Genomic DNA, 12,188 nt, shown 5'->3' with positions numbered 1-12,188 from the left:
CCTCTATGTGAGGCCTCTGACGTGCCTCCTCTCCCACAAGGCTGGAAGCCTCATCTGAGCCAGGGCAATATCTACTTTTTAAATCACTCTCTTCTTGCACCTGTTACGTACGTGTACACAGGGGCAGCTCCGTAAATCTCTTTAAAAACTGAGTGCTCTCCCGCACTCCCATGTCCACCGGCTAGCCTGCAGTCCCGTGTGGCTGCTCAGAAGGAGAGCGGCACTTACCTCCATCGTGACATTCGTGCTGCAGCGTGACTGCCTCGGTTTCCCCCTGAGGAGCATTCATGTGTGAAAAAGGCACCGCATGACTGAGGATGCCAAGGTCTTCCTGCAGCTGGGGCCTGAACCTGCAGGATCCTAGTAAGGAAATGGGCAAAGCGGAGTCATTTAGTGCTGGGTACCAGGGAACTGTCAGTCTCAAGCCTCGGCATGGGTGGAAGCCAAACCTCACTTCTGCAAGCAGTGCAGAGGAAGTGTGGGTGCACGTGGGAACGTGACCTACATGTTTTGGGGATGTTGGACAATGCCATTAATGTTACTGTGGTACTGAAAAGCTGCCAGTTTTTTAAAAATTTAAAAACATTGGTGACAGCTTTTGCTTTACTTTCTAGAATGTCTTACTTTTCTGAGGCAGAAGCAGCCACTGCACTGGAGCATGGTGCAGGCTGTTCTCCATTGCTGTTCACAACCTGTGTCCTACACGGTTGGATTAGAGAGGTGTGTGGGCAGCCCGGTCCCCAGCTGGGCAGGGGGCACCCCAAGTTCTTCTGGGGGATCCTTACCAGGGTTTATTTTAAAGCAAAGGCGTTTGCTTTTGAGGATCCTGCTGTTCATGATAAACTGTGGGTTACCCACCTGGGGCATTTCTGTCAGGCTCCAGAAAGAAGTGGATCCGTGGTCACCATGGAGGAGAGGAGGAGGTTCGCGAGCCGCTGTCCATGGCTACATGTGGGCGCAGGGGCCCGATCGGACTGCAGGTGCCTGACGGGGGCAGCAAGGACTGAAAGACAAAAGAAAACATTCAAAATGCAGTAGGGAGCAGGAAGAGCCCAGCTTTTAGTGCACAAGCTCCCAAACCCCTCAGTCAGGTCACTTTGGTTAGTAGCAAGAAGTGTGGTGATGGCGTTGTGTGTCGTTCGTGACATGATTAGAGGAGAGTTAGAAAATGGAGGAGCGGGTTACTCCGAGAGAGGGAAAGCTTGAAGCAGAACGGTGCCTCCTCCACGCCTGGGCCTCTCTGGCTTGCTTTCAGCCTCAGCAGGCATTCTCCTGCCCGAGCGCGCCATGCTTACGAGATTGCCTCATGATTGTCCATTCCCAAAGCAAGACAGCAGAGGCCTCAGCAGTGTCCGGTGCCCAGCACATAGGACTCCACCGGATGGTGCGTGACCTGCAGACCTGTGGAGTGTGTGTCAAGTGCAAACACACGTGTGTGGCCAGCAGCCCAGGAACACTCATCACAGGCCTCACCTAAGCCTGGGCTGCCTGGCCAGGACCACAGCTGCTCCCTGAGCTGTGCCTGTCCCCTACCGCTGTCTATTGTGGACTCCCTGTAGGGGACGACACCGTGAGGACTCTGTGACCAGCTACTTGGGGGAGCACCCATCTGAAGCCCCCATAGCTTTATTTGCCCGGAATCTCAGTCCTCCTCAGTGGCGAGAAGCCTCGGGGGCCTCCAGAGCAGCCCGCCTGGCCGTCCTTCCGATGTCGTGCGGCTTCAGTTCTCAGCCCTCTTACTTGTTTCTAGTTACTTTTCCGAGCGCGGGGCCTTCGCGCCTTCCTGGTGCACGTGCTGCATCGCCGTGGTAAGCGCAGCTGTGTAAGAAGCCTTGATAGACCCGAGCTTCCCCTCCGCAGTTTTGCTCTTTCCATTCAAGATTATTTGAAAGCTAATCTGAGATTTTTGACTTTGTAGATAAACTTTCACAAGTGCTACCAAAAATGCTTGCTGGGATTATAATTAGGAATGCATTGCTGTGACCTTGCAGGTAGGTTGGCGTCCTAAAATAAAGATCCTTTTACCCAAGAACATGGAGTATTTATTGTTCCATTTGTGTAGCTTTCTTCAGTTTCACTATGTGTTTTGCTTTTGTAGTTGCCAGTATGTGAAATTTTCTATATTTGTTAAATAAATCTTTAAGTATTTTATGGTCTTGGATGTTGTTATAAAATTAAAAAAAAATTTACCTCTATTGTTTCTTATAAATGAAATACCAATTTTGCATTCTGCTACTTTGCCAAAACCACGTTTTTTTTTAAACACTTTTTGCAGATTGTTAAGGGTTTTCTAGATAAAAGTTGTTAGTGTGTATGTATAAATACATGCAAAAACAACATATGGATACACGCGGGGGTGCGGTCTCCTCTTCCTGCCTTAACTCACTGACCAGCAACTCCAGGAGAGCCTGGGGAGGAGGAAGGAGGGGGACCCCTGCCACCCCCTCTGGGGAGCCCAGGCCTTGCTGCGGGGTGCTCGCTGCAGACTCTCCCCAACGTTGCTCACTGCAGTGGCTTCTTGGGCTGAGGACTCTGCAGTCATAAACGTGATGCGTTCACATCTCTCCCAATTTTCACGCAGGCTTTTCCCTTTGCTTGTAAGTGAACTTAATCGATATCACCAGTCTTGTGTTCCTCACAAAAACCCCTCTTGGTCAGGATGCAGTTTCCCTTGGGGGGCTTGCAGAGCAGGTCTGTAGAATTTTCTGTGTGTTCATGAGAGCAGTGGGCATCTGGTTTTCTTTTCCATTGATATCACTTGGGTTTGACGGAAGGATTGTGCTCACAGAATAAGTAGGAACATATTCTCTTTCTTGCTTTGTCTCTTTCTTCCTTTTAGTGCTAATGGTATTGTTTCCTCCTTAAATGATTGCAAAACAACAGACGATTTTCTCTTGTACGAATCACATCTCCTCTGAGAATGTGGGTGTTTTTACACTAGTCGGTTTATTCGAGTATTCGGAGCTTATTTAGCAGTGGAGAGATGTTTCATAAAAAGTACTGCTTATAATTTTGAACCATACCTTTTCTGTTTTAACTTGCTTCAAACAATTTGGCAGTTTGGTCCAGGGGTCGCTCACACACATAGGTCTTAATGTCTCTCTGTGTTGGTCAGCGTCCCCTGCCACAAGAGCACATGAGCAAGCAGCTTACAGCAGGAAGGACTCGCTTTGGCTCATGGCTCCAGAAGGCTCATCAGAGAAACCATGTGCCTGGCCACCTCCTGCCTTTTGGGTGCTGAGGGCTGGCTTAGCTCAGTCCTGCAAGCAGCCCCCCTTAGAGAATCTCCCGCAATCCCTGTTTTCCTATTGTAATAGCATTTCTAAACCTTCTGTGCAAAAATGAACTTGGAACAATCATCAGGACTCAAGCCCTGTATCAAATCATTCTTCAGGATCCAGTTACAAGTCTAACAACATATACACAGGGAAAGCAGAGAGAATGGAAAAAGTGCACTGGCCTATCGACCTTTCCTGGGAGCTTTACGCTGAAGCATGAACTCGGCATTGCCAGAGAGCACCCCAGAGAGCACCCCAGAGAGCACCCCAGAGAGCACCCCAAAAGTACCAATATGACATGGCCTTGACATTGGAGGACTGAGACACTAGGTCTAAACCGAAGCTTTCGGCGGCCCCAAGCACACACCCTCGTCTGGGCTGCAGCCCTGGTGATGGCCTGGCCCCAGCCTTGCGCAGTGATGCGCCACTCTCGTTACCACGTAGAGTCTGGAAACCCACAGAGTTCCAAGGTGCTGTGAAGCACAGCCTTAAGGGGCTGTGTTCAACATTACGGGCACCCTTGCTGGGGCCCCACCACGCGCATCTAAGAGGTAGCTGAGAGAGAAATCCTCCCCCAGCACAAGTCTACAAGTACTTCCACGAAGAGTCCTACCACCAACAGGAATAAAAGTGATGCCGGTGGTAACACTTACCAGAAGTACTGTTGGTCTAAACTCAGATAATGACCACACTGGTCACTGGGTTGTCCTTTAAAACTAACCCAAGAGGTCCTTTATAATCGAGAAATTTTTGAGCATCCACACATACAACTTAGGTGTGACGCTTCCCATACTCTTAGAACATCTACACGCAGATTACTGTTTAGATATAAATACATGGGAGTCATTGAGTAAAACACAACTACAGCCAGCCCTCTGTATGGGTGTTTCTGCATTCACTGGCCAGACCACCTGCAAGTGGAAGGTATTTGAGAACAATGTATCTCATCCATGCTGAGCAGGGGCAGACTTTCTTGGATGTCCCTACACAGAGTAGGACAGGGACTGTTTGTGAGCATTTCCATTGCACTAGGCTTTATAAGTGACCCAGAGACACTTAAAGCATACAGGAGGATGTGAGAAGTTACAGGCCAAAGCCACACTGTCACTGAGGGGCCTGGTGCTGCAGGTACTGGAGCTAGTGCCCAAAAGCCGGCGGCGCAGGGGGCTGCTAGCATGAGTCTCCAGCTTCTCCCCACAGACCGGTTAAAGGGAGACCACAAACCAACCAGGAAAAGGGGAGTGACACCAACAGATCCCTGCTTTTTACTTTGTCTTCTAGTTAAGGTCTTCTGTGAGCTTTCCTGATGACGTGAAACAAGATTTATATTTAAGTGTTTGCCTTATAATTTCAGGTATCATGAATTGTTTCATGAACCTTGCAGGTTGTTGCCTGTACTGTTATTATGGTATAATAACTGGGTATTACTGTGCACTCATAGTTGCTGCTGTGTTCAACCTCTTCAAGTGTTCCTAAGCTGTAACAGCTGTGTTATTTCGTGCCCGAGAAAGGGATATGACAGTAGGAATGATAGTAGAAAAATGTTATTGCCTTCATTGTGTCATGAAGGTTGCTAGCAGTCATTCTGTCACATTTATTTATTTCACTCTTTATCACTTTCATTAGTAGTTTGTGGTCCATATCCTACAGCAGTGTTTTATTGTGAAGTTTTTGCTTATGCAGTATTTCTTTTTGTCTGTTATTTTGATTGAAAGAGACAGCAGTATCCACTGTCCTCCATCTTTCCTGTTACTTTACTATATTTTTCCCTGAAGTAAAGGAACATAGTCTGTTTGTGGCTCAGTAAACCATGCATTGGGCCACCAGCTGTGGCTCTCAAGCACTGGGATCAGGGCTTCGGGGTTGGGTTGACTGCAAACTGGACCCTCAGACCAGCTCTACCTCGTGGGAAGTGAGACTCCAGGGCTCCCTCTAAGGAGAGAGGGGGGTCCATCTCTTGTCTTGCCCTTTCCTGGTCTTCCCCTGCCCCCATAACTCTTCAGGAACCTCCACAGCCATTCTTGGTTTTCTCACAAATGTCTCAAAAACAAAAAAACAAAAAACAATGAGCATTCCAGCTATTCCTGGGGCACTCCAAATTCTAAAATAAAAGCTAAACAGTAAAATGTCATCATACACACACGAGAGCATCATGGGCTCTTCAGGAACTTGTGTTTCATAAGCAGTGCCCGAAAGGAGCTAGGTGTGGTGGGTGAAGCAAGGGGAAGCTCCAGGCACGCCACCTTTTGAGGTGCAGAGGAGGACGGCCACTGTTCTCCTCCCTGGGCAGACCACCAGCTCCCGCAAGAACTGCGGGTCAGGCCTGGCTCACACGGAAGGGCAGTGGGCACAGTCTCGGTGAGGGGCTCACGGGGCCCATTAGAATCCCACAGACTGCTGAGGTCTGTTTGCCAAATTTGGAGCCGTGCAGAAGTTCGGGGGATAGTCGTAGGGACTCTTGGGCCTGGGCTTCCCCAGAAGGAAGGAACTGGACTTCTTCCTGAGGAACACATGCTGGAGCAGCCTCGTCTTGGGATGCTTCCAAACTGAGAAGGATGCAGGGAACCCAGCAGACAAAACTTGAAACCTCCGGGGGCTTCCAGGCGTTTAGAGAGGGGGCACGGTCCTGGGACTCTTGGAAGCACGAGCGGGGACAGGCTGGGGACCAGGGAGGAATAGTGATACACAGCTGTTCAGCAGCACTGAGCCAGCCAGAGCGCAGGCTCCTGGCCGAGCTGAGAGCGGGCGTGGTGCCCTGCCAACGTGGCCTGCAGCCTGGCCCAGGGAGGAGGTGATCCGGCGGCCACCAGTGTGCATGCATCCTGACGATCCCCACAGTGTGAGGAGGTGGGAGGGCAGCCTGCAGCCGCAGCCCGGATGCGCAGACCAGCAGACAGTGCGGCAGCGCTGGATGCGGCAGAGGAGAACCTCAGGTAAAAATTAACCTACTCAAGGACAGAAGTGCAGGTGCACGATATAGGTGAACCACGGAGAGTTCCTCCAGAGAATTAAAGCTATGAAACGTGACGTTCCACAGGTGGAAAGTATGCAAGACCTAATTTCATGAGCTTACCAAGAGAAGGCCGTGGAGAAGGTCCTGCAAATGCGACGAAAGATGCTCAGAAGGTCAACCTGTCACCTCATTCGTGGATCTGTTAAAATTAACTTTAAAATTCCCGCTTGTCTCCTAACATCATATTGTCACCTCAGTGTTAGAAACTGAAAGAGTAAATAAAATAAAAAAGGTCAATAGATACTGTGGAAGGGAAAGAAGCCGCTCAAAAGGAAAGAACTGTGGCGGGAAAAGGAGAAAAAGAAGAGGGGAGAATAAAAGGAATGCTGCCTGTCACGCGCGCACACCCAAGACAGCTAGGGTAAGTAGGCTGCCACCTTCTGTGCGTTTGTGGGCAAGAGCAGCGAGCGGGTGCTTAGGTCCTCTGGCCGACTGCATGCCTGGATCTGGGGATCTCAGCAGCTGCTTTGCTGGATACGGAAGATAACAAGACGCAACATGATAACCATTGTTAATTTCCTGTCATTTTCTTTTGAAATTCCATATCCTTTTTCTTTTTTTTTCTCTTTACAATTAAAAGAATACTCAAGATAAACTGTGCTAGAAAAACAACAATCAAAAAAACCAAAAAGAGATAAACAACAAAAGTGATCGTAAAACCTGGAGGCTGCCGGGTCAGCTCAGCGGGGCAAGCGGCTGCGGGGCGATCCCCAGCACCACAGGCTGCACCTGACCTTTTCTTAAGGCAGTCTGAGTCACCAAAAAAAAAAAAAAAAAGAATCCTTCTGAAAAGTGATCATAAATGAATAACTTGAGTTTTCCAGTGTTGTAGCCTGCCACGCAGGCTGCCGTCCTTCGGATGACTTCTGCCTGGTTCAGTTCACGTGTTCAGGCTCCACTTATTTCCATGGTAGCAAGCGCCAGTAAGAAAGTTAGCTAGAAAGTCTATGTGCTTTCCTATGGCAGATTTTTTTGTTTTTCTTTATTTCATCAATTATCCATTTATTCATTCCTTATGGGATTTCTTTCATTGAAAGAAAATTCTAGCATGTATTTGGCACCTAAAAATCTTCAGCCACAGAAAAACTGTAGAATCAGTCAAGTATAGCGATGCTGATATATCTTCTCCTCAGTTACGCAACATGTTTCACAATTCTAAAATCAAATTTATCTCTCAATTTTATAGCATACAGTACATTTTTTCAAAGCAAATAAGGAAAAAAAATTGTTACAACTGAGCACAAAGTCGTCCCCCACTGTGCGCAAAGCCCGTCCCGGGTTGCAGTGGGGCTGTGTGCGCGCCGTCTCCGTCTAAGCGCAGCTTCGCTTCCGTGAGTTTGGGGCAGGTTCGCATCGACGCAGTTGAGAAGTGGGAGCAGCCCCTGGCTTCTGCCTTACCTCAGGCTGCCCTCAGCCATCAAACTGTCACACAGAAAAACTCGCAAGCAGAACAGTGGCTTGGGTCAATTTTATGCACAAAATGACCAGGTGTTTTTTTAAGTTTGTAATTTTTTTTTTACATTTGTACGAGTTCACACACACACACACACACACACACACACACACATTTCTGAGAGTGCCTTGAAAGCTATTTCCAAATAAAGACCCAAAGCACCCATAAAATGTCCCAGTGCGTCTCTGTAGCGCCTCAGCCCTGCTCTCTGTGTCCCCACCTGGACCTCCGCCCCGCCCATGTCTGGCTTGCTCTGTCCCAGTCCTGTTCCCTCTGCTCGCCACCATGCCCTGCTTTGCCCTGCGCATAGTTAGCTTCTGTTCATCTGTCAGCTGTCGGTCAGGTCGTTCTCCAAGAAGAAAGCTTTGCCTGACCTCTGCGGCAGTGCCTTTCTTTTACAACAAACCCCTGAGGCACCATGTCCTATGGGTCACTCTCCCACTGCTGGGACAAAATCCCCGGCGCACAGCAGGACGGAGAGCGAGCTTACTGGGACTCACAGCTTCATGGGCAGAGACACCAGGGCAGAAGGCCCCTGAGAGGCGCTGCTGCTTACATGTGGAAGTGGGACGGGAAGGGCCAAGGAAAGGGTGGCTGAGGACGAGCGCCGCCTCTCCTGGCCACCCTCCTCTCCAGCGAGGCCTCTCCTCCCCACCCCTCTTTCCTGGCCACACAGTCTGCTGCAAACTCAGTGCTAGGCCACTCACCTCACCCACGGACGAGTTCTCCAGCCCACAGGCAGTCAGCTCCCCGCTGCCCCACTGCTGAATACTGCTGCCGGGGGCCAGCCCCAACACGAGACGTGGGGGACACCCCATACTCAACAGGGGGCACGTGGGTGTCTTCTGCACGCCTCTCAGCCAGCCGTGTGCTCCCCTCTTCAGCGCAGGGACCTGACTGATTCTCTTCCCACTACACAGTGCAGTTCACTGGGAACCACACTGTCTTTTTCTTTACCACCAGTTCCCCAAGAGCTAGCACAGAGAGCCGGGTAAGTGAGGACTTCACCTTACATCCCTTAAGAAGCAAACCAGCATATGTGAAGTTAATTTCAGTATCATAAGAGGGCACAAACTGTTTTAGATAAACTCAGAATGTGTTAAATAATTTTTCAATTAGATACGTCACAGTCTAGAAAAGTATTCATTGATTTCACAAGGTGGAAACAGGAAATAGTAATCACATAAAATAGAATTATATTTTATAATCAAATATATATGATTTTAATAGAAAATTTATACAAAAATATTTCATGATCGCAATAACTGAAGACAGCAAGTTACATTTATTCTCTATGCAGTAGATGAGCAATACTCTGCTAAGCAATTTGAAGATACTACATTATTTCTCTTTTGGTTTTTTCTGGATCTGGGGATTGACTCAGGCCCTTGCGCTTGCCAGGGAAGCGCTTATTCCACTGAGCCGTCTCCCGGCCCCTACGTTATTTCTCTTAATAGCAGCCTTGAATTGGATGCAAAGCAAGAGGATGCAAGCGCAGAGCCCCTGATGGTTACTGCGCTGCCCGGCCGGCCGCCGACTTTGCTCGTACGAGGCGGGCCTCCATCATAGCAACAGCACTGCTTTAGGAAAGTGTTGGCGCCAACCCTTCAGGCTCTCGCAGCCTTGGACGGCGGCTAAATGATACTCCCCCCAAATGAATTTTATTACTAGAAAACTGAAGTTTCTGCACGTAAAATGAAAAGATGCCAGGTGGGTGGCACTGTCTATCCTAAGTACTGCTCTTCCGTGCCCCTCTGGGACGCGTGTGTTCTTTGCCACTGTCCAGGATCAGAGCAGAAGGTGTAAAAGTGGCCCAGGCGGGCCTGTGTCTTCCTCTCTGGGAGCACAGCAGTGGGAGGGAAGGGCGGCAGCGAGGGTCAGCTCCTGAGGGAAGGGCGGCAGCGAGGGTCAGCTCCTGGGTGCACTCTACTGAGAATTTCGCCTATAAAGTGAGCCCTTTCATGGTACCACTTTAAAAAATTCAATTTCTTTTAATAGCACTTGCAAAAAAAAAAAAAAAAAGCACATTTACGCAACCAGTGCGCCCCTAAATCTTTAATAACTCTTAGGAAAATGAGCTCTGTAAGTGGTGACAACTTCAGGAGGAGTTGTCAGGGCCCGGAGCTGGTCTGTAGAGGCAAGATGAAATGGAAAATGGAAGCAATTTTCTAGATATTTGGGGCAAGGGAAAAGGAGATAATGAAGATGATTTGATAAAAATTGATTGCATTTTAACTTAGAGGTTTGCTGTCATGAGTCCATGTCTGTTGTGACAAAGTTTAGAAGGCCAGGTTCAGATCGTGTGCTCATAAAAGGGGCAAACACTGCCATCACCAGCTTCTCAGTGGACTCTGGGCCACCTGACACCCATCTGAAGCAAAGGATGAGATAGACTTAAATAATTTAGGAAAACCAGAAGACATGGAGTCCCCCTCAGGTAGAGGGTCCTGCTTGGAAGTGCCCCCGCAGAGCGTGGAGGGGCTCTGCCTCACTCAGGGCAGCGTTGCGGGGCCCTGAGGAAGGCCGACTTTTCTAGCCTTCTGCCCCTGAGGTGACTGACCTCTCTGAATTCGGTGGTCCTGTCACCCCCGCTGCCATGGGGAGGACACGGACTCAGATTTACACAGCCAGTAACTGGCAAGGCCAAAATTCCATCTCAGGGCTCAGAGCTGTTGCTTAAGAAATAAGTTCTGTGTAGCAAAACAAATAATATGCATATGATAAAAGCTCAAAGGGTCAGCAGAGCACGACTCACACTCAGGCGCCGGTTCTGCCGCTCCGCCCGGCTGCAGGCTGGCCGTGCCCTGGAAGTGCTATGTCGGTGCCGAGCCCATAGGAACCGTGTTTCCTGTCGTTTCCCCTCAACAGCGCGCTTACCCAGTATTTAATGGCATTCACAGGTGTTCCCTATCGACAGGAACCAAGGGATGATTCGTGGGGACAGGAAGATATTCACAGACGTCTGGGAATGCTATGGCATCCAATGAGGAGCGAGGGACACCCGTGGAGCTTGGTGTCCATGCTGCGGGTGGGGTCTTGGTGCCAGGCCCCAGCCCCAGCCCAGGGTGGCTGTGTTAGTGTACGGCCCACAAGCACCCCCCGGGCACACGTGGGTTTCCTCAGGCAAGCCGTTTCCTTAGGGGTCCCGCCGTGCAGTGTACTACGAGCAGATTTAGATCTGTCTTTACCTGGGTGAAACAGCAGGTGGCAGGAACCTTATGCAGCCCTGCCTCTGTTGGTAAGCATGTTTCACTTCCCGTGTCATGCAAGTTCTCCTGTGCTAGCAGGGAGAGAGCCACCTCATGTTCTCTGGGGGCTACATAGCGGTCTGCTGTCCATCTGAACGTCCAGGAGGCCAATGGAGTGGTTTCTTGTTCTGTTGCTGATACTTCTGCAAAGCCAACAGCCACGGGTGCCACATGCTTCCACGTGTGCCACTTAGTAGTGCTAGGGTAGGCAGGGACTTCTTGCGCAGCATAATTGCTATTTGATTTTTAACTGAATGGTAAATTGTTGAAGTACCAGGTCCAGTTCTCTCACTGCAGTTCCACTTTGTATGATCTATATTGTCTTTCCTCCTGACTATAATTTTTTGACCGATTTATAAAGGTGTTTTAAAAAAATGTAATACACTGCGTTTGTTTTCTGAACTATCACCTCCCCTCCCCACAACAAGCAGTGATAATGGCAGTTTAGCCCACATGTCCTTGGCCCCTCAGCCTGCCTCTCCCTATCTCCAGATGCGGTTGGTCGGTTCACCTGCAGGTGAGCTCGTCTGCGCGTGCTCGCTGGCCCTAACCCAGGCTCGCTCCCGGTGTGGAGCCGCAGTGCAGGCGGCAGGCACAGCCCACTGCGCCCTGCCGGCGCGCTCCCCCTCGCAACCTGAGCCGGCCAGTGTTCTTCTGGAGGCCCCAAGTACTTACTTGTCTTCAATGTTCATGCTTTTGGAGGGGACATTTATTTATTTTTCATGTATTTGGCACAGGGCCCTACTCTGCAGCTCGGACTCGTAGCGATCCTCCTGGTTTCAGCCTCCCCAGCCTGGGATTGCAGGTGTGTCCACCACGGCCGGTCTGTGTCCACGTGCCACACATAGGGGGTGAGGTCAGAGACGATCATTAGAAGTCAGAGCCCCATCCGGGTGGGCCCGGAGGGTCGGTCCCCTCTCCTGTCATCTGCACTCTTGAGATAAGCCCTGAGGAAGATAGTCTGGAAACTGAGTTATCTGAGAACAGTTCTCACCACCTGGGAGTCAAGATTTCAGCCTATGCTTTCTTTTTCTCACCTTACTAGCAGTTCCATTTTCTGCATGTTACAGTGAAGGTCCTAAGGATTAAAGCCACCATTCCTCCTTTACTTTAGAACTTCAAAGTAAAGTTAATAATGGATGACTTTATATTAATCACTGAATCTTTTATTCTGAAGTTTAGTGTTACCTTTAACA

The 12,188-nt window shown here is 49.5% G+C and overlaps 1 protein-coding gene and 1 long non-coding RNA gene across 3 annotated transcripts in view; both read left to right on the top strand.

Annotated features, from left to right (window-relative positions):
- The window catches only part of Unc13c (unc-13 homolog C), a 429,116-nt gene that overhangs the window by 119,821 nt on the left and 297,107 nt on the right, over positions 1-12,188 (top strand). The window lies entirely within an intron of this gene.
- The window catches only part of LOC111818867, a 14,814-nt gene continuing 7,451 nt past the window's right edge, over positions 4,826-12,188 (top strand). The window contains exons 1-2 of the long non-coding RNA XR_002822749.1: positions 4,826-4,836; positions 7,390-7,393. This is a non-coding gene — a long non-coding RNA (uncharacterized LOC111818867). The remainder of the gene's footprint in view (positions 4,837-7,389; positions 7,394-12,188) is intronic.

This window comes from Octodon degus, unplaced genomic scaffold, assembly GCF_000260255.1.
Source record: "Octodon degus isolate 3935 unplaced genomic scaffold, OctDeg1.0 scaffold00105, whole genome shotgun sequence".
NCBI classification, from domain to species: domain Eukaryota; kingdom Metazoa; phylum Chordata; class Mammalia; order Rodentia; family Octodontidae; genus Octodon; species Octodon degus.
Note: the sequence above shows the minus strand (reverse complement) of the source record. Positions and strands in the feature narration are given on the sequence as shown.